Source organism: Taudactylus pleione, unplaced genomic scaffold, assembly GCF_031769625.1.
Source record: "Taudactylus pleione unplaced genomic scaffold, aTauple2 ptg000290l, whole genome shotgun sequence".
Classification (NCBI taxonomy): Eukaryota; Metazoa; Chordata; class Amphibia; order Anura; family Myobatrachidae; genus Taudactylus; species Taudactylus pleione.
Genome location: NW_028284692.1, coordinates 10,283,867 through 10,305,114, shown reverse-complemented (window position 1 = coordinate 10,305,114; position 21,248 = coordinate 10,283,867). Strand labels below are relative to the sequence as shown.

Below are 21,248 nucleotides of genomic sequence, written 5' to 3'. Positions count from 1 at the left end.
TTGGGGAAGTTTAGAGTTAGGCACCCCTAGGTGGGAAGGTTAGGCACCACTGGGAGGGGGGGTAAGGGTTAGGCACTAAGGGGGAAGGGTTAGGCTTGGGCACAAAGGGGGGGGGGGGGGAGTGTTAGCTTTAGGCACGAACGGGGAGGGTTAGGGGCGGATGGGTAAGTATACTTACCCGACCATCTGGATGCTGCTGTCAGTATTCTGGGGAGAGGGAGAGAGAGAGAGGCAGCGGGTGTTGGATGGGGGGGTCTTTTACCTAGCCTGGCTGTAGCAGCGCCAGGCAGGTGGCAGAAGCACCCCTTCTCTGTCTTAAGGGTTAATTTACTCATTTACCTAGCACCTTCTAGAAGCTAATACCTGGAATCTGATTGGTTGCTATGGGCAACATCACTTCTTAATAGAACTCCCATCTTAGTAAATTTACCCCTTAGTGTCCGGGCGCGGGACAGTAGTCCCGACAGTCCCCCCCTGATGGCAGCCCTGCTGAATTGTGTTGTACATGTTTCTATGTGTATAATTGTTCCTCTGCTTACATGCTGCTTTGTACTATTACAGGCTGGAGAATCCCTGGAGGCAGGTATGTGTTGGCATTGTAAATATTCTTTATTACACTTCAGGATGCTCAGATGGCAGTGAAGCAGTTATTCTGGCTGCAGTGTACCATTCCAGGCAACCTGCTAGCCAGTTATAGGGGCCGTGGGTGAGTGGCGGTGGCTCTCACAGGGCTCTGCACTCTGGGCCTGATACAGCAAGTAACGCAAGTGAGAGATCGCACGGTGTAAGCCGTTGTTTGCGATATGCATATGCATCGCATTGCGTGTGCACTAACAGGTCATAGAGTACGCTAAGGGCTCTCTCAGAGTATGCAGGATGCCCGCAGAGACCTCCAATGATGATTGACAGGAAGTGCCGTTTGTGGGTGGTTAATCTTAGCGGCAAAACACGCAGCCGGGCGCCTCTCTGTGTGCAGGGTCAGATCTACCTTTAGTTTTCACACAGCTTCAATGGCACTCAATGTTCCAGATGTTTACGCTGTCAATCACGCTAGAGGTGGGCGGCTTTATGTTTTGCTGGGCGTCTTCATCTTGTGCTGAGGTTTCCGTGCGTATGCACTGATTAGCATATACTCGCAGCGGATTGGTGCATGCACCTGCTAGTGTGAGTTCCTTGCTGAATCAGGCCCTCTGTGCGGTGGCACCGTTCGCACACCCCTAATTACAGCACTGGTTGGCATACACTGTTGTACTATATGCTACTTTATAACGGCTAACATAACTAAATGACATGTATTTTGTTTTTCAGATTCAGATTCTGATCCAGGCGATACGTAAATATATTACTCTACTAGCTGTCTCGTGAAACTCCCCCAAATAATCTCATGAAGTTCTCAAATACAATGTTTTTTTCTTGGAGCATATTTAATTTATTTATTTTATTTTCATGAACTTTTTCAGAAGATCAGTGATAACCATGACACATTTTAGTTTTTTATACATCTGGCTTATCTCTATTTGCCTGTGTAGCTCCACGTCCAGATTCAGCAAGAACGTCGCTATTAATGGTGGAAACATTGCCCATCAGTTTATCGCTTATGGGATTCTTCTCTCTTCTAAATGGAGAATGTACATTTCAGTGCTGGGGGGACTGAATAAGGCACAATATGTAAAACTAATATGGACAGGACTTAACCACAAGCTGAACACCCATAATGTTAGTGGTGGACGCTTAAAATATTGTATCAGTTCTGTTTTCAGCTGTCAGTGACACAATGTGACATCACTAGAGGGTTTCTCTGGGGTCTTCCCGTAGAGAACTAACTCAGCCATGCAAGACATTACTATAAAATTCATGCTGAGAAATATATAGTTACAAAAGGTATCTTGGTTACTAATATTATAATACCCTAATCCCCCCCCCCCCTTTCCGAACACTATAGACTAATAATATAGGGTAAATTTACTAAAGTGAGACTTTTTAGAAGTGAGTTTTAGAAGAGATGTTGCCCATTGCAACCAATCAGAGTCTTCTTAACATTTAACTAGCATCTTCTAGAAGATAATAGCTAGAATCTGATTGGTTGCTATGGGCAACATCTCTTCTAAAAACTCTCACTTTAGTAAATTTAACTACTTTAACAATAGGAATACAATATTATCGTTGACTTTGACATTGCCCCTGATTTTAGGGCTATTTGACTAGAGCAAGGTTCACCAGTTCAATAGAAAAATGTATTGCTGAATATATTTTGCTGGCAAGCATACAATATTAGTCATCTTTTTGTAACCATTTACATTTCAGATTTATGGAAACAGTGAGAAACCATAAAGTAGTATTTGGGTAGGTATCCATATCACAAACTCATGTTTTCCTGCCATTTCAAGAAATTATTATTTCCTCCAGGTTGATGTAGGTGTAGCCATGCTTGGTGTGCCTGCTCTTACAGCAAGGATCATGCAAAAGTTGGGACTTAGGGGTAGATTTACTAAAGCTTTTAAAATGAAAAGTGGTGGTGTTACCTATAGTAACCAATCAGATTGTAGCTATAATTTCTCTACTGCATCCTAGAAAATAATAGACAGCATCCGATTGGTTGCTATGGACAACATCTCCACTTCTAAAAACTTTCACTTTAGTAAATATACCCATCAGGGTTTGATTCAGAGACGTACTCAATGGAGATATTTACGCAGATCGAGCGATTGTTTGCCAGTACACATGCGTATAAGTAGCAATGCGCATGCACCGTTATTGCTTTGCGTTTACGTATGCAGATTAAAAGGCAGCAATGGGTGTCCCTATGCCCTGGTGATTTTTGCAAGAATTAGCATAATTTTCTCAGCTGTATTGTGTACAAAATCTCAGCTGGGATTGCATTAGTGTCCATTTCTGAATCAGGCCCTTAGTGCATTAGTGATAATGGTGCCCTGGAACTGCCTGGATATGTAAGCTATCGGTTTACTGTGCACGTCAATGTGCATGCCACCAAAAAATGATTATATTGTGCCAAATGTAATAGGGTGTCTGTTTTAGTAACAGCACAAACTCGCACCTTCTCACATTTTTTAAAGGTGTGAGTTTGTGCTGCAACTCGCAAATGTAATAGCCTGCAAACTTTTCAGCTCGAGGCTACTACATATGCGAATTTAGGTGAGTTTAGGACTATGTAAACTGGCACCTTTTAATGCGACTAGCATTAAAAGGTGCGAATTATACAGAAGCCATCACAGATCAGTGAGATCCGTGACGGCTTCTGTGTGTGTTTAAAAAAAATAGACGTGCAGCCCTCCTCCAAAAGCATAACCAGCCCGGGCTTTCTAAAGCCTGCCCTGCTTCTAAAAATACAGGGGACAAACTGCGTAGGGGACCCCACTATATTAAGAACCAGCACAGGGCTTTGCTGAGCCAGCCCTGGTTGTGAAAAAACAAAGGACAAAATGAGTAGGGGTCCCCTGTATCTCCATAACCAGCGCCAGACTCTTTCTAGTGTGGGGGGGGGGGTAATGCCACAAAAAAGGGGAAATCTCCATTGAAGTCTATGGTGGGAACTGCAATATTGTATACATTGATGTACTACAAGGTTACTTGAGGTGAACCTTGTGGTCACATCAATGGATACAATGTCGCTGTTTCCACCATAGACTTCAATGGAGATTTCTCCCCATTGAAGTCTATGGAAGAGACAGGCTGACAGCACACAGCCAATCAGCGAGCAGCTCCGACGGAGACGCTCTCTGATTGGCTGGCAGCTCCTACAATGACTGGGCACATGTGGACCCCAGTCATTCGCGTGGAGGAAAGGTATGTGTACACACATACCTTTTTCTCAGTCCGGCTTGGTTTCGGGTGTTTTATTTTTTTTATTTTAACCCCCTTGATGCCTACTTGGAACGAGGAGACATGAACTATTCATAGGAGAGGTGAGTATGGATTTTTTGTTATAGGTACCGCTATGGAATTCTACTGGACAAGTGGACATGATGGCATCAGGGATACTAGCTGTGTATGTGTGTTAGTGAGTGTGAGTAGGAGTATAATAAACTTTTACAGTCACGGTGTGTGTTGTGTTTTTTTACGTATTGCTTTGGCTGTGGAACTACAGGTATTATGGTTCTCCAAGTACCAGCATGTTGGGGAGGCTTGCTGGGACGTGTAGTACCACAGCTAAAGACAATATTTAAACATCTATTTTACACTACACTTTAATATTATCAACCCGGCACCCACCGCCCAGGGGTGCATGAGATAGCCCCAGGCTATCAGCTGAGGCCTGGGGTGCCCTGGAGAGGGGGTCCCATTTATTGGGGGGGTCCCCAACTCCCTGAGGATCCCCATCCTGGGCTGACTAATAGTCAGATCTTAATGCTTTGGCCAGGGAAACTGGTGAAAGGTTTTCCTGGCTGTGGAATTACCCTCCTGCTAGAAAGAATCCGGTTCTGGTTATGGAGATTACAGGGGACCCCTACTCATTTTGTTCCATTTCTCCACAACCAGGGCAGTCTCAGCACAAATTATTTTTTTTTTTTTTAAATGTTTTGCATAAGTACACACAGAAACATGCACTTATCTCATGGATGTGTGCATGATTCTGTGTTAATCTGACCTGCTCAGGATATACTCGCTATCCTGAAGCTGGTCTATTTGGGGACTTTTAGTAAATGTTTTTTTGCGAATCTAAAACTGGAACCCTATTACATTGGGCGAGTTGATTGTTTTCAATGGGAAAACATCTGGATGCGATTTTGAGAATGGGGAATTTTAGTAACTGATAAAAATGTGAGTTCTAGTGAACTGACACCCTGTTACATTGGAGAGTTGTGAAATTTACCAAAACAGACACCCTATTACATTTGGCCCCTTGTGTCCCAGCACAATGCAGATTGTAGATTGTGATCAAATCAGCACTGTGCACCTAATGATCTATGCCTGTCTTCTTAGTTGGGCAAAACCCCCAATTCTTACACCATCTCAGAGGTGGCAGTGATGGACTGTGTTCACTTCTTTCTTTAAAGTGTTGTCACTTGAACTACGTAAATGCACTCCCCAAAGTTACCTTACTGTTATGAGTCATTTAATACATAAACGGTCGTACAAGCAATATTTCAGAAGTATCAAAGGAAAAGCTTTAATTATGCATTTTGTATGCATAGAAGTTAGTTGTGATTGGAAGACCTCGCTCCGCCAGGCGATCACATAATATTTTGGTCCCACTGGATCTTGGAGCTGCCCGTCCAGTTGAGATGTTCCTGCGGCAACTGTATGGGCGGTCAGTGGGTCGCCATACTCACAGCCAGACATGCTGATATATCTGCAATGTATATCGTCATTGTTTGTGCTGCAGTGCAGATGCGATATGTCTGTAAACAACATCGTTCACAGACCTATCCTCTGTACACACACATCAATGCACTAAATATATATCGCCCGTTCAATGGAATAGGTGATATATGTCAGTGTGTACCCAGCATAAAGCCGGCCAAGTGTGTACCCTCTCTTCACAGCTTCACGAACTCTGATTAGTGGATAGCTTCAGCCATCGACAAATCAGTTGTGGAGACTGGTCAAAACAATCCACCAATCAGCATTAAGTATCTTAACACAGATGGACACTGCTCACTGCATGTACTATGTATTAGTGACAGACAGGTGGCCAGGAGAAAGGCAGAAGATGCCTCCTGGTCACGCTGACCGGGAAGCATCCTCTGCCTGTCTCCTGGCCATTAGTCATATATACTGTATGAGGAGCGGCCTGCAGACCCAAAGTACCTAAAATGTGCGGAGGGAGTTTCAGGCCACCACTGTGATTGGGGGGATTTTGGGTACCTGCAAACCCCCTTGCATGTGCCACTGTGCAGATTGTGTGCGAGGCCTTATTTTGGTAGCACATGTTGCATCAGGAAAACCCTGATAATTGCTATGTGTTTCCCTGATATTCTTTTCTACACTGGAAACTGTATTTACTTAATTCATCAGCTTTTATTAATCGATATTAATTATACACAAAATTATAATTTTGGCCATAGTGCTTTAATCGTAAAAAGTTATTACAGCATGAATGTTCTGCAATGTTTATTTTTATAAGTAAACTGTCACAGTTGGTGCTAGCGAGTTACCTGTATCAGGTGATGAGCTGGAATCACTGGAGGCCGGCTGGACTGGAACCATGGTTAACATGAATAGCTCTTTATTATAAGAAGTGGGTAGCAGTGAGAACTGCCTTTGGTGATGAGTGACTGGAACTGGAAACTGGAGACGTTGGAATGAGACCAGAAGGAACTTGGAGGGACCGGACTGGGACCGGCAGGTAGGCTGACTGAGCTGGTCGGGGTACCAGTAGATGAGCCTGCAGATGGATGGTAGCACGGAAGCTACTTGGTGCAGCTAACGAGCCGTGAGGTGAGTGGGCTTGGAGGAACCGGACTGGGACCGGCAGGAAGACTGGTATCTGGATGGCTACGTGGAGCGGCCGGTTAGCCGTGGGTAGACGCTGGTAGCTGGGTGGCTACGTGGAGCAGCTGGATAGCCGTGGGTAGATGCAGGTAGCTGGGTAGCTACGTGGAGTGGCTGGATAGCCGTGGGTAGATGGTGGTAGCTGGGTGGCTACGTGGAGTGGCTGGATAGCCGTGGGCAGACGCTGGTAGCTGGGTGGCTACGTGGAGCGGCTGGATAGCCGTGGGTAGACGCTGGTAGCTGGGTGGCTACGTGGAGTGGCTGGATAGCCGTGGGTAGATGGTGGTATCTGGATGGCTACGTGGAGCGGCTGGATAGCCGTGGGTAGACGCTGGTAGCTGGGTGGCTACGTGGAGTGGCTGGATAGCCGTGGGCAGACGCTGGTAGCGTGGAAGCTACTTGGTGCGGCCTGGGAGCCGTGGGTGAGAGATGGTAGCGTGATAGCTACTTGGTGCGGCCTGGGAACCGTGGGTGAGAGATGATAGCGTGGAAGCTACTTGGTGCGGCCTAGGAGCCGTGTGGAGAAGCTGGTAGCGTGGAAGCTACGTGGAGCGGCCTGGGAGCCGTAGGTGAGAGTCTGGTAGCGTGGATAGCTAAATGCAGCAGGCTTACGGATAGCTAAATGCAGCAGGCTTACGGATAGCACTGGTCTAGGAACCAGCAGCCTGGGACATACTGGCACACAGAGGAACAGCTATAGCACAAGCAGTACACCACGGAACGTAACACGATGTTCAAGCACTGAGTGCTATTAGAGGAGGATCTATATACCTAGAGTCTTGCAGCGATTGGTGGATACAGACAGGTGGTCTGGCAGTGGCATTCAGAGTAGAGCAAGGCACAGCATGCAGAGGGAGTATTCATCTCTGCAGCCCTTGTGGAACAGGACCACACCTGTGATTCCAATTAAGACTAGCAATGCTCACAGACAGAGCAGGGTCCAGGTGTTTAATCAGTGTGGGGGGAGAGCAGTCTGCACACACAGAGATGTTACAGCCAGCATGATTCAGCCAGAGCAGATGTCCCAGGAGAATTACAAACACAGATCCATGGAGCAGCTGGCAGAGGTAAGTCACAAAAGGTAAAAACTAGCCAGGATTGTGACATAATCTATACTGCCTATGTCACTATGTCACACCCATTTGCCTAACCAGGGATGTTCTATGAGGTACAAGAATTTTCTAAGCAGCTTAATAAATACCTTCAGTGGGACATTAATGGGGTTGTGTAGTCTTTTAGGACCCATACACAGATCAGTGTTTTGTTAAAATTGACCAGATTGTACAAACTTATTGTGTGTAGAAAATATTTTCAAATACAGAATATTTTTCAATAAAGGACATGTTTGAGCATCCACATTAATATGTGGGAAAATAGAGAAGATACATAGCAATTTAAGTACATGTTCTAATCTGCGCTAAATGTATTATTATAGATGAATCGGTTAGTAGTTTCTGAAGTGGCCAAAGTGATAAAGTCATAGACAGGATTATATAAATATATGTAACTTTTTTTTTCTTTTTTTCATAGGGAAAACTTCTGTAGAATGACATGGAGACCATCTCTATCTACAATAGTGAGCATTGAGTAAGTGTATAGAATAACATATGTTATTCAGCAATTATGGCACCAATTAATCAAAGGGTGAAATACCTATTGCCACTGAAAATTGGTGTCTTCAGTATTGATAGTTATTTATGGCACAATTAAATAAAGCCCTAAGGATTACTGCTGGCATTAGGTCTCTAGCTGTCCCTTGTTAGTTAACTGAGTACATTAAGCCTCATGCTATCTGAATGTGATGGTGTTCACATTCAGTCAGTCCCTGCAATGCTATGTTAATAGGACAGGTCACTCAGCTGACTACTCTCCTTCCTGCAATTAAATATAGCAGAGGGTCATGGCAGTACCGGCATACTATGTTAATTAAGCACAATAAATACATGCTACAATTTAGGTTCAGTTTTGCCAGGTATGATATATATATGCTTTCTGGCCTTAGCAGATTGAAGGGTTACTAGTGGGCTGGTGTATGTGCAGTGAAGCATGTTTGGGGCCTCACTGCTTAGGTGCTAGAAACTGAGGGTGGCTTGGAGCAGGTTATGTTGGAGAACAGGAGTGACGATGGGAATTTGTCACCTTTGAATAAGAATTGGTATCAGAAGCATTTCTCTATTACTACTTCCTTGTGCCTCTGCCTGTGTAATCACTCATACGTATATATATAATATATGTAGCAGGCCTCTAAGGATGAGTTACATCCATAACACACATCTGGGGTCCTCAGACCCTTTTCTTACTACATGGTCTATTTACAGAACGTTCTCCCTTCCTCTTCCTCACTTCTTTCTTCTCCAAGTGATAGTTTTTTTTTTTTTGCAGAAAACCGAAGAAATTCTCAAGAAAATGGTGGGGAGCTAAATTTCAAAAGTGAGTAATAAACAGGATATAATCCCTTTTTATTTCAAATTACATTGAAGTGCTGGATAGTGGAGAGCTACTTGAGATTTTGTAATGATTTATACAATTTATAAAAGATAACTTGTTTGAGGGATCATTGATCTCTCCATGAAACTAGGGGTTTGTTGATTCGGGTCTGGGCCCCTTGGGCTAGCATGGACTGAAGTGTGAATGATTCTGGGTAGCTAATAATGCTGTTCCTCATGCCAGTTACTAGTAGCAGTAGAAGACTGATGCTACAAAATGGTTAGGAGAATAGGTATTGAGAACAGGTGCAGGCTAGCAGAATACCCCGTGGTTGTAGCAGAGTTAAGGATATTACAGGCAGACTGCAATACACTGGAACTGGGGGCCATGAGCACAGCTGAGGCAGGTTACAATGCTGTGAAGCAATACTGGAGCAGGTTTTCTGGATAGCTCTGGAGCAGAATGCTGTGAAGCAATACTGGAACAGGTTTGCTGGAACACACTGAGGAAGAATTCTGTAAAGCAAATCTGGAGCAAGTACTGAACCAGAAGTCAGGGTACTGATCTTCTGAGAGATGTTGTGCTGGCAATGAGCAGTCAGCAGTTCCTGGTTTAAATAGGGCACCCATACAAATGATTGGCTGTGTGAATCATGTGACCAGAGTTGATGGAGACTGGTTTGTCAGATCAGATCATGTAATACCATCCAAGATGGCAGTGCCATGATGAAGAACAGCAGGAACTGCACATTTCTAGAGGAGTGACCACAGGTCTACAGGAGTGCCGAAGGTAACCCTGACACTGCACCAGCTGTTCTTGGTCTCTCACACAAATGTAAAACACACCCCATAATATGCATGGAGGTGACATACTCTAGCTCATAGGTGTAGTTGACTGGATTTGTTGCTAAATATAACTAGTACAAGTCAGTTACTATCAATAAAATAATCATAATGTTTCATATTAAAATTTATCGACTACCTCCCCTGATATTTTGGAGGGGTTGAGAGATTACAGGTTGAATTATCATGCCAACAAGGCAGATTCAATTAGCTGCAAACTAGTTCACGTGACTTTCACTGCAGCATAAACCTGTGGCTGCAACGTTTTGCTTTTCATTTTGAAAATTACGTTAGATTAATGTGGGTTTCACAGGGAGAAATCATGACTTTTAGTTCACACCTCCATACTTGTAAAAGTCCTTATTTTAATGTAAAAATGTCAGGAGACTGAGCAGTACAGATGTGCCCTCATACACTGTTCATCAAGTTGCGTCAAATAGCCACTTGGTGCGCCAAGTCTTGGGTGCTCTGAGCGTCTTTCTTACTTTAAATATGCAACTTATTTGCATAAAAAAACAATGGGGAGTGACAAAACTACATTGCTAGCTTACACTGATTTGACATTTGTACATCTGCGTGCAACAAAGTCTGAATATATGTAAAAAGGACTTTGATGTGAGCACTCGTGTCTTTTTCTCACACCAAGTTCCATTTGGCTAATGCCGCAGCCTAGCGTCTCTAATACACGGTTAGTGGCTTTTCGCTGTGTCTGGGATGCGTATAAGAATCAAAATTCAATGAAAAGTATGGTACGCTATTCCCCTTGGAGTGTCACAGTCTTGCACCATAATGCGTATAGATGCTATGTCAGGTTATGGCTTAGAATCGTCCGTTATCTACCGCTACGCCGACTTCCCTGACCATGTGCGGTCAGACATCTGGTACAGCGGTGGGTGATAAGCTGAGTATTATGCCTTAGGTGCATTATTTTCTGGGTTTGTTCTGTGATTTGGTTTCTGTGGTTTCCTTCATTGACGCAGACATAATAGTATGTAGCATCTGACTGACCCTCCATCCAATGGTAGCTTGGTTGTTGTCAGCTGACGTTATCCTCCAATGATATGCTACCTCAGGGTATATAACTAGGCTCCGGACAGCAGGAAGTTCCCTGTGCAATGTTGTTGCTACTTGTGTCTACTTGCCGTCACTACGTTCCAGGTTCCCTTGTCGTTATACCCTCGAGTCTCCAAGTGCCATCTCCTTGTGCAGCAGTGCACCAGAACATCCTGCCTATGTGCTTTACAAGTGCCATCTCCTTGTGCAGTAGTGCGTCAGAAAACCTTGCCTGTGTGTTTTACAAGTGCCATCTCCTTGTGCAGCAGTGCGTCAGAAAACCTTGCCTGTGTGTTTTACAAGTGCCATCTCCTTGTGCAGTAGTGTGTCAGAAAACCTTGCCTGTGTGTTTTACAAGTACCATCTCCTTGTGCAGTAGTGCGCCAGAACACCTTGCCTGTGTGCTTTACAAGTGCCATCTCCTTGTGCAGTAGAGCGTCAGAAAACCTTGTCTGTGTGTTTTACAAGTACCATCTCCTTGTGCAGTAGTGTGCCAGAACACCTTGCCTTTGTGCTTTACAAGTGCCATCTCTTTGTGCATCAGTGAGTCAGAAAACCTTGCCTGTGTGCTTTACAAGTGCCATCTCCTTGTTCATTAGTGCGTCAGAAAACCTTGCCTGTGTGTTTTACAAGTATGCTCTCCTGGTGCAGCAGTGCGTCAGTACATCTTGCCTACGTGCAACCTCAAGTGCCCACTCCTAGTGCAGCAGTGCTTTTTTCTGAAGTATATCACTCGGGCCATCATTTGTTTTGTCTCTATTCCCACGGATATCAAATACCTGACAAAAGGTGAGCGGAGGGGGGGGGACAGGTGAGCGGGTGGGGCAGGGGGGACACACAAAATTACCGCCGCTGTAGGCAGTGCTGCACATGCGCTGGCTTTACGAATGTAACAGCGCATGCACAGCACGGATTCCAGCTGCGGTAAGTTAGAGTAGATAGGGATAACTATCTATTTCCCGAAAAGCTGTCATCGCAAAAATGACAGCTTTTCGGAATAGATAGTTATACGGAGGAGGAATGATGAATTCCTTCGGTAATTAGGTAGAACTCCATGCGAATTCTAAACTCAATTACCTCCAGAGAAAGTTTAGGTATGATGAGTAGGCCCCTTAGTGACATCCAAAAGGGGCTTTCCAAGGAAGTGCTGTAAACAAAGGGATTAGCCATATGACACTATTCACACAGAAACCTTCCAGCCAGGTCTCACCTAGAGTTCACTGACTACAACAGGTCTTTCTATTCATCAGACCTCCTGCTAGGAGATGACAATCAGCATCTAATTTCCTGCAGCCCCAGAAGCTTGTCATGTTTTATACTGGCATATCCTAGAAGTGCATTTTCTTTACAAAATATACATGTAAAATCATACATTGTAAATACATTCACATTTCATGCCTGTGCACAGCATCAGATTCTGCACCCTGCAGCACTGGATCCCAGGACCTGCTGTCATAGCTCAGTGCTGCACATACCATTTTAAATGTGTTTTTATTTTTAAACACTCAGCGCCTAGTGTAGAGTACACAGTTACAATGGGTGCCTGGCGCCTTTTGTCCTTTTAAAAATGGCGCCACAGCATGGGGGTTAACCCCTTCAGTGCCGCAGCCGCCATTATACACGTGGGGCGGGCCTCCGGCCACAAACCTATATGCCACTTGGAGGGGTCACTGGTGAACACCACCCAGCAGGTTAGACTCCGCACCTTGGGTCAGATCTCGCCAACATCTGATATTTGTGGATGAGGAGATCTTACATACAGGCCCCTCGCCTCCGATTCCTCCCTCAACCCCGGACTTCAGCTTTCAACCCCTCAGTAGAGGTTCCCTTAGTGCCAAGCCTGACATGCTAGGTGTATGACACATCTGTACCTATGGTACACCCCTCCTGATGAATAGTAATTCATTTACAAGTGTATAAATGGTAAAATGTGGGCAATAAAGACACTTTCTCTAAAAAGCAGAGAAATGGGCTGAATGATGGAGGACGTGTATGTTGCTGTGTTGTGTTGATGGCCATTGCAGATGGGAGTTGCCAGTGTTTCTCCCAAATATTTTACAAACTTGTATATACACATTTATAACTCACATTAGATACATTTACATGTATTCCAAAATACTCTATTCACTTTTATTGACTAACAAACACAGACTGGCTGTTATTTTTAATTCATTAATAAAAGTTGTAAAATTCAACTATGTGTCACCTTATAACAGCCTCCTATGCTTTGCTTATAGCCTCTAACAGCCTCCTACACTATCCTTATGGTCACCTGCTCTCATATTTGACACTTTTTTGGGGTTCAGGTTTATTTCCCATCTCTTTCATGCACTTTATATAATTCACATATTGCAGAATGAATGTGTTATACCAGCGTGATGCACGTCACTTGCCATTTAAATTGAATTCAGCAAGATATTCCTCCTTTTTTGTGAAAAATTACCACAATATGTGCAGATTACATCGAGACACACAGTACAAAACTCACAGCTAATTGAACCTGTCCCTATGAATCCCACTGTTTCTTAAGCTGAGTACACACTAGACGACGAAATGTACCCGGCCAACGGAACAACATATTGTGTGGTCCATACACACCAAACGATCTGCTGAATGACCGCACAATATGTCGTTCACCCACCACATAAAATGCATGGGTTCATCACTCAGATCTTCAGATTGAGCAGCATGTACGGTAGAGCTGAAGATGCGACCGACAACCATACAGCAGTGCGTATAGTGCAGTGTTTCTCAAACTCGGTCCTCAGGACCCCACACAGGTCATGTTTTGCAGGTCACCCAGCAGGTGCACAGGTGTACTCATTACTCACAGAAACCTTTTAAAGATCCACAGGTGGAGCTAATTATTTCACTTGTGATTTTGTGAGGATACCTGCAAAACATGCACTGTTTGGGGTCCTGAGGACCGAGTTTGAGAACCTGTGGTATAGTGCATACACACTGGACAATTTGAACTATTTGTTGTTCCGATCCATCGAAAATCGGCAAATTGTTTAAAAATTACTCTAGTATGTACCTAGCTTTAGAATCTGGGGGGTATATATTTACTAAAGTTCGGGTTTACAGAAGTGGAGGTGTTGTCCATAGCAACCAATCAGATTTTAGCTATTATCTTCTAGAAGGTGCTAAATAAATGATAAGCAGAATCTGGATTGGTTGCTATGGACCCACACTATAGTAAATATAACCCTGGGTCACTGGGCTTAGCCCAATCGAGAATTATGACACCTTTAACAAAAATTGTCTAGATCTGAGTGCAGGTCTCATGATCCATCTGCAATTTAGAGGAAGGGAAGTACGTACTGTAATTGCCAGACTGTCCATCACTGTATATTGTATTGTGGATTATCCTTTGTGATGAAAATTATGAACACTTGCTAAATAAAATACATCACACTCTGTCTATCTAGTAAATGTGAAGTACAAAGAAAACCCCCATATCCTGTCAGGGGGATGAGGAGAAAGAGCAGTGATAGTTATAACTGACAGTTTAGAAATAAAACGCAGTTTATAAACACAGCAGCGCTAGCACAAAGTCACATACAATGCAGATACAACCTTTAGTTGTAATGGGCTCTGAATCAACTACTCAAAACACTAACAGAGTTGGTTGATAGGACATAGAGCATTATATACCTGGCCCCTGGGGAGAGGTATACAGGGAGATCCCAACACCTCCTGAGACCAAACCGTTTTCACAGAGCACTGAACGTGGTCAGGGAGCGTCTCAAATACAGAGGTTGGCGGAGCGACCCAGGTGGGCGACACTTCCAAAGCCTGAGTTGGGGAAGGGGCTGCCAGGGTGAGAGCTTACCTCCCCTATGCTGCACAACCAATTGGGACACTGGCCTCCCAGCAACTGAATGCATCTGAAGCTTGTCCCCGGCGCCAGGCGATATGGCCCCGGTGGTCTAGTTTGGGAGAGGACAGAATCAGGCCGTCACTGCAGCAGCTTCCAATGCATCTCCCACGCTGGAAGCAAGGACTTCCCAGTGTCTTCCGCTTGTAGTCCAGGTCACAGCATCGCAGCTAGCAAGCTCCGCCACGACCCTGTCGAAATCACCAGACCACACAGGTTACTGGCATTGCGTTGCCGGCGGGGGTAGATGGAGTGGCAGCACAGGTGTCTTACAAGAGTCCTGGAGAAAAAAACTTAAAACAAAACTTGGGACTACCTCAGTCCCGTCTGTTATAATGGTGCGTCTACTGCCGCACCAAATGAAAAAACTGAATGCCTGTGGCTGGGGGTGGGGTATATATGGAGGAGAACCCAGTGCATACTGGGACCAGAAGGCATTGACTGTTTGGTGCCTTGTTTCGTCCAAACCACATATTCCCCAAGGCAGTTCATGGGGACCCTATGGATCCTGAAGAAGAAAAAGCAGATTTCTAAATAGATCCAGCAAACTAGCAGATCTCATAGATACATACACACTACAGAAAGTAAGACTGCTGGGAGAGAGGATTTGCAGTTGGAAGTGGAATACATTAACATGTATGTAGCAGGTAGATTCAGGTGACAACTGGAGATATACAGTAAGTGCTTTAAAACAAATTGGCTTTCATTTCACAAAAGGTACAGCCAGTGCACAGCAGCACAAATGACAACTCAGGAACATAGCAATATAGCTTCACAGCAGAACAGTAATATGGAAAGTCAGGGTATGCCGCATCCAATACACAGAGCACTGCCAAAGGTGCACTCCCATCTGAATGCCCCACTCAAGCAGGTTTATATATTGAAGAAAAGGTGTGGTTCTTTCCTGAAGCATAGAAAGTTAACCCTTTATTCAAATTTGGGAGATTTCCACCATGCTACAATGTAACTCAGAAAAAAGAAGAAAATTGCCCTCCAGCACACTGCAGATAAATCAAAAATACTTGAATCCTACTTGAGTGTAGCAATAATTATTTTGGGGTGAGCGTTTGGGAGTGGGGCCCCCGGGATTGTTCTGGCTGCACCTTGCTCATGGCATCACCACTTAATTCACATAGAATATTTTTTCACTTTTCTATGCGTTTGTGTATTATTTATGTCATTTTAATTCTTTTACATCTCATTAACACTTATTGATTTATCTTTACACACCTATCCTTTAACACTTCACTATCACCTTTTTTCCCCTTTTCGTGTGATGCCCTGGGGGTGGTCCTTGGCTGGAATTTTTTGGGGTGCCTTGCTTCTCGGACGTGAACCGCTTAATTTTAGGGACGCTGGTATAGAGGAGCCTTGACGACGGCCCAGCGCTTATTCATATATTTGCAAATGTATGTAAACCAATACCTCTGAATTTCTATTATCATGTAGGATTCAAGTATTTTTGATTTATCTGCAGTGTGCAGGAGGGCAATTTTCTTCTTTTTCTGTGTTCAGTGTAAACCCCGCCCTTTACAAGCACCTGTAGTATATTAAGCTGATTGAGCAACTACCATATTTTTTGCTTACAATGTAACTCATAATGAAAGCAGGTTGGTGGTTCTATTGCAGTGGTTCTCAAACTCAGGGCCTGATTCAGACCCGGTCGCTATTTAAAAGGGGCCGGATATTTAAATCATGCGCTCGCACTGTGTCGCGTAAAGCTACCCACTATTAGCGAGCAGGGGCACTATGCGCTCACACCTATATAAAGATGCCCCTTTGCCACTCACAACACGCGTCATCTCCGGCAGTTGTAGGATTAATCAGGAACATCGAGAGCCATCAGAGCTGCTCGCAGCGCTTGTGGTAGCCTTTTTCCACCACAACATTGCGAGCAGTTCAGGCTAAAATAGAACCCAGTCATGTGTGTAATGACGCTACTTTGCTAATTATGCACACCCACTAAACTCCGTTCTGACGGTCGGGCACGCCTGCGTTCGCACATCCACACCCCCGTTCACAAGCACCTTCCTCTGTTACCACCCACAAACGGCACAATCTGTCACTCAAAATAGCGGCCCGACTACGGGCTACGGGCGAGCACTTTCCTATTGCACTGACTGGTTCTCGCACACTCATTGCGAATTATACGCATGCGCAGATTGCAAAAAATTGCTCACGGCGAGTGAGCGCAGCATAGCGTCCGGGTCTGAATCAGGCCCTCAGTCCTCAGGACCCCAAACAGTTCATGTTTTCCAGGTCACCTAGCAGGTGCACAGGTGTATTCATTCAAACAAAATCCACAGGTGGAGCTAATTATTTTACTTGTGAGGCGACCTGGAATACATGCACTGTTTAGGGTTCTGAGGACCGAGTTTGTGAACCGGTGTTCTATTGCAAAGATGTCCCTTAACACAGAGGTTCCCAAACACCACCATTACAGATCAGGTTTTAAGGATATCCATGCTTGAGCCCAGATGGTTAAATTAAATTGATTGAGGTGCTAATTAATCACCTGTTCTCAAGCATAGATATCCTTAAATCCTGGACTGTAATGGCACAGTTTGGGAAACTCTGCCTTAATGCATAACTATTGTGGAGTCCGGGACTGGGAAAATATCTTGGTAGTGCCTCAAAATGAATGTTTCTTGGCATAAAAGTCTAAATGTACATTATTATCCATTACAGATTTGCCAACTACTGCTCCTGCATGAATGGAGGAAAAACATACAATCTATAAAGTAAGTACACAGTCAGCACCAGATTAAGGCTTGTGGGGGCCCCAGAGCAACTAACCTGTGGGGATCCCATCAATAAATATGCACAGGCTCACGCAGCGAGTACTACAGTATGTTGCTTACCTTGTCTCCGACCTCTCCACTGACAGGCAAGGTTGCAGCATACCAGACATGACCTAGTACACTGCCAGGGGGAAACACAGGATATTGAGTGGGGGATTATATATAGAGAGAGATGCAGAGAGAAGGTGAACGAGAGAGGGAGGGAGGAAGAGAGAGGGAGAGATGAAGGGACAGGGAGGGAGAATGAAAGAGAGAGAGAAGTAGAGAGAGGGGGGAGAGAGACAGCATGATGGAGGGGAGAGAGAGAAAGGGAGATATAGCAGGGAGAGAGGGAGGAGACAGAGGAAGAGGGAGAGTGGACAGAAAAGCAGGGGGAGGGGAAGGGAAAGCACAAGAGAGGGGGGAGAGAGAGTGGGTTGGAGGGGAGAGGGAGGAGACAGAGGAAGAGGGAGAGGGAGGAATAGAGAGTGAGAGGGAGGGAAGAAGGGACAGGGAGGGAGAATGAAAGAGAGAGGGAGGTAGAGAGAGGGGGGAGAGAGATAGCGGGATGGAGGGGAGAGAGAGGGAGCAGGGAGAGAGGGAGGAGACAGAGGAAGAGGGAAGGTGGACAGAAAAGGAGGGGGAGGGGAAGGGAAAGCACAAGAGAGGGGGAGAGAGAGTGGGATGGAGGGGAGAGAGAGAAAGGGAAAGGGAGGAGACAGAAAGAGGGAGAGGGAGGAATAGAGAGTGAGAGGGAGGGAAGAAGGGACAGGGAGGGAGAATGAGATAAGGAGGTAGAGAGAGGGGGGAGAGAGATAGCGGGATGGAGGGAAGAGAGATAGGGAGAGGGAGCAGAGAGAGAGGGAGGAAACAGAGGAAGAGGAAAGGTGGACAGAAAAGGAGGAGGAGGAAAAGAGATGGGGGGGAGTGAGAGGGAGGGGAAGGGACAGTGTAATATACACTTAAAATTTTTAGAACTGAAGTTGCGTGGTGTGATGAGGATTCTTTCAGTCAATTTGCTTACCAATTTGTTTGGCAGTTCTGTTCGATTGCAGTAAGGCTCCGATTCTCAAGGTATTGACTTAATTTCAAGTATCAAAGCAAATTTATTCTCAAATCCACAAACAAGGCAACTGAATACAATGGAAGAGTTTATAGCAACATTAATATACATTACCATACATTAATACATTTCAAAAGAAACAATATAATGGACACTTTTCTGAGAATGAAATACACTTTGGTCCGAGTTATATTTATTAATCAGGTACGCAGGATACTCGACCCACCTATTACAGCAGTGAGTTAAACACAAATGGGCATACAACAACATATCCCTGTGCAATGGTTTGACCCTAACAACATTACCAACTATTTTCAGGTGCGCCCGAATAAGGTATTACACTAGTCTCTAGTCCCCTCTCTGCATGCACGAGATAATTGGCCACTAGTGTTAGATCAACGTTGCCCAGGTTGGTGAATAGTTCATTAAAGGCAGGGATTAAGTAATCCTAGTGCAATACAAAGTCCTGCACGGCTTTTTAGATAAGAACAATTAGATAGCTGTCTGGCTACCGTATTTGTAGTATATCACCTTCCCTTTCAGAAACAGCTGCTGAAAGTCACTGAAGAGCAAGGCCGCCATAAGGGGGGGACTGCTGGGACTGGAGTCCCGGGCCCGCACACTCAGACAGTGAGGGAAGGTCCGTCTGCTCCTAACAACTAACCTATGGACCAGGCCCCATAGTCCAATCAGTGTCTTGCCGTGCTGCAACAGAACAGTCCCTGCCTCCCTGGATAAACTGGCCGTCTGCAGAGCTCCTCCGTTCGAGCAGCCAATTTGAAGTGTCTGCGCATGTGCAGAAGCAGGGCTGTAGCGAGGACGCTCCAGCCGGCTGCCGAGGCCCGTGGGGACTGAGCAGAACCCAGACGACCACCCATGAAGGTAGGTAACATAAAGGGCGGTGATTGGGAGAAATTAATTAAATATATATGGGGTGAGGAGGAATCTTTCCTTAGGGGCTGTCCCCTCTTCTGCCCGCAGCTTTCGGATCTCCTCTCGGGGCCATCCACGATGAAGTTTCTCCTCCAGGATGCTGTGTTTCCGGGCAACGCTGGGGGCAGAGTCACGGTGCGGACTCCTTCCCTTGATCCCGGCATGCATATCCTCCGCAGCGGTCTTCCGTGTCTTCGGGCACTTCTCCAGACAGAACAGTGGGGTCTTCTTGAGGCTGGGCCCTTCGGTCCTCCCAGCCGCCCTCTGCGGCAGTTTTCCCCTGGTCCTTCCTCCGGCAGCCTGGTCTGGTGCGGAGTCCACGGCGGGTCCTTCTCCTATGCCGGCAAGCAGGGACGGGCACTTCTCCACTCCGCTCTCAGGGCAGCTCTGGTACGTACCGTCAGCAGTCACCAGCAGGGGAGAGCAGGTGGGTGTGCATGTGAGGGATCCGGCAGACAGGCAAAACAAATGCCTCACGGTCGTGCAGACAGCTCCTCCGGTGATTGCTCCTGCAGGTATCGGCTGCACTTCACCCTAACAGGGCAGCAGGTCCAGCGATCAGGCTCCCCACCGCAGGGATCCTCATAACAGCTCCCTTGTTCTTCCTGCTCCGCAGGCAGCAACTCTCTCCTTCGTCAGCCATGCCAGGATCCCCTGGTCCGGTCAGAGCTGCCCTTCTTTCTCAGCAGCAGCTTCAGCCCCCCCATTGGTTAGGGGCCCCTAGTGTAGCCCACCTCTAGGGCCCTCTGCCCTACAATTTAAGGGGCCAATCAATGGGGCCCATTTTAGCGGGCTCACTCTGTTACTAGCCAGCTGACAATTCTGTTTCCTGGGCAGCGTCACCTACAGTTTAGCCGACAATTACCGGGCTGTGTTATCTGTATAATAAAAAAATTGGGGGACCCCTAGTTGGGCACAAGTTTGGGGGTACCACACACACACACACATATATATATATATATATATATATATATATATATATATTGGCTCACAGGAACATATGCCCAGGTGCCCTCCACCCTCGACACAACAAACTTGTGAATATATAAACCAGGTCCGTTGGATCTCATAGGACTTATACTTATCAATGATTCACAGTATTGGTGGCTCCTTTGCTATGACAGATTTCCTCCAAAGCTATGTTGGAGCAAAGGAGCCACTTATATCGTGATTTATTGATGTGAATAAGTCCTAAGAGTGACGCCTGTCCTGGTATGTGCATGTGTGTATGTGTGTATGTGTGTATATATATATATTTATATATATATATATATATATATATATATGTATATACACACACACACACACATACAGGATTAATCACCCTGTAGTTGCCAGGTGGGTCAGCGAGGGAGTATCCCACTCCCTCCACAGACACCGCCCCTCAGCAGACCCTCCCCCATTGTGGCTGCTACCAGCCGGCAGGGTGGGGGAGGGGCCTGTCTATTTTTTCAGTCCTGGGCCCCACAGTTTCTGATGGCAGCCCTGCTGAAGAGCAATTGCAGCAATCACTCCTGGCTACTCTCTCTGTATCCTGGCGGATGATATGGCTGTTCTTTTTACTCACTCTGCCCTTCACAATTCCTCTCAGCTGCCAAATTGGTACTGCAAACGGTATGCCCTTTTTAGAAGAGGGAGCTGTTTTGCTAAAAATTAGCAATTCCACTGTACTTAGGTTATTCTGAGGTAAAAGGGCTGTCACTGCAGGGAGCACTGCATTCCACTGTACTTAGGTTATTTTGCTGGTGTGCGTGTAACACAGTCTTGGTACTCTAACTATAATGCTGCACTGAGCCTTTTGTAACTCTCCTGAAGTG

At 45.5% G+C, this 21,248-nt stretch overlaps 1 protein-coding gene across 1 annotated transcript in view; it reads left to right on the top strand.

Moving 5' to 3' along the window:
- Positions 1 to 7,438: 7,438 nt before the first annotated feature.
- Positions 7,439 to 21,248, top strand: part of LOC148511893 (uncharacterized) — a 28,863-nt gene continuing 15,053 nt past the window's right edge. Inside the window, exons 1-6 of the mRNA XM_088482503.1 lie at positions 7,439 to 7,520; positions 7,984 to 8,040; positions 8,836 to 8,883; positions 17,344 to 17,396; positions 19,042 to 19,380; positions 19,480 to 19,821. The gene's annotated coding sequence lies outside the window, so the exon portion shown is untranslated. The remainder of the gene's footprint in view (positions 7,521 to 7,983; positions 8,041 to 8,835; positions 8,884 to 17,343; positions 17,397 to 19,041; positions 19,381 to 19,479; positions 19,822 to 21,248) is intronic.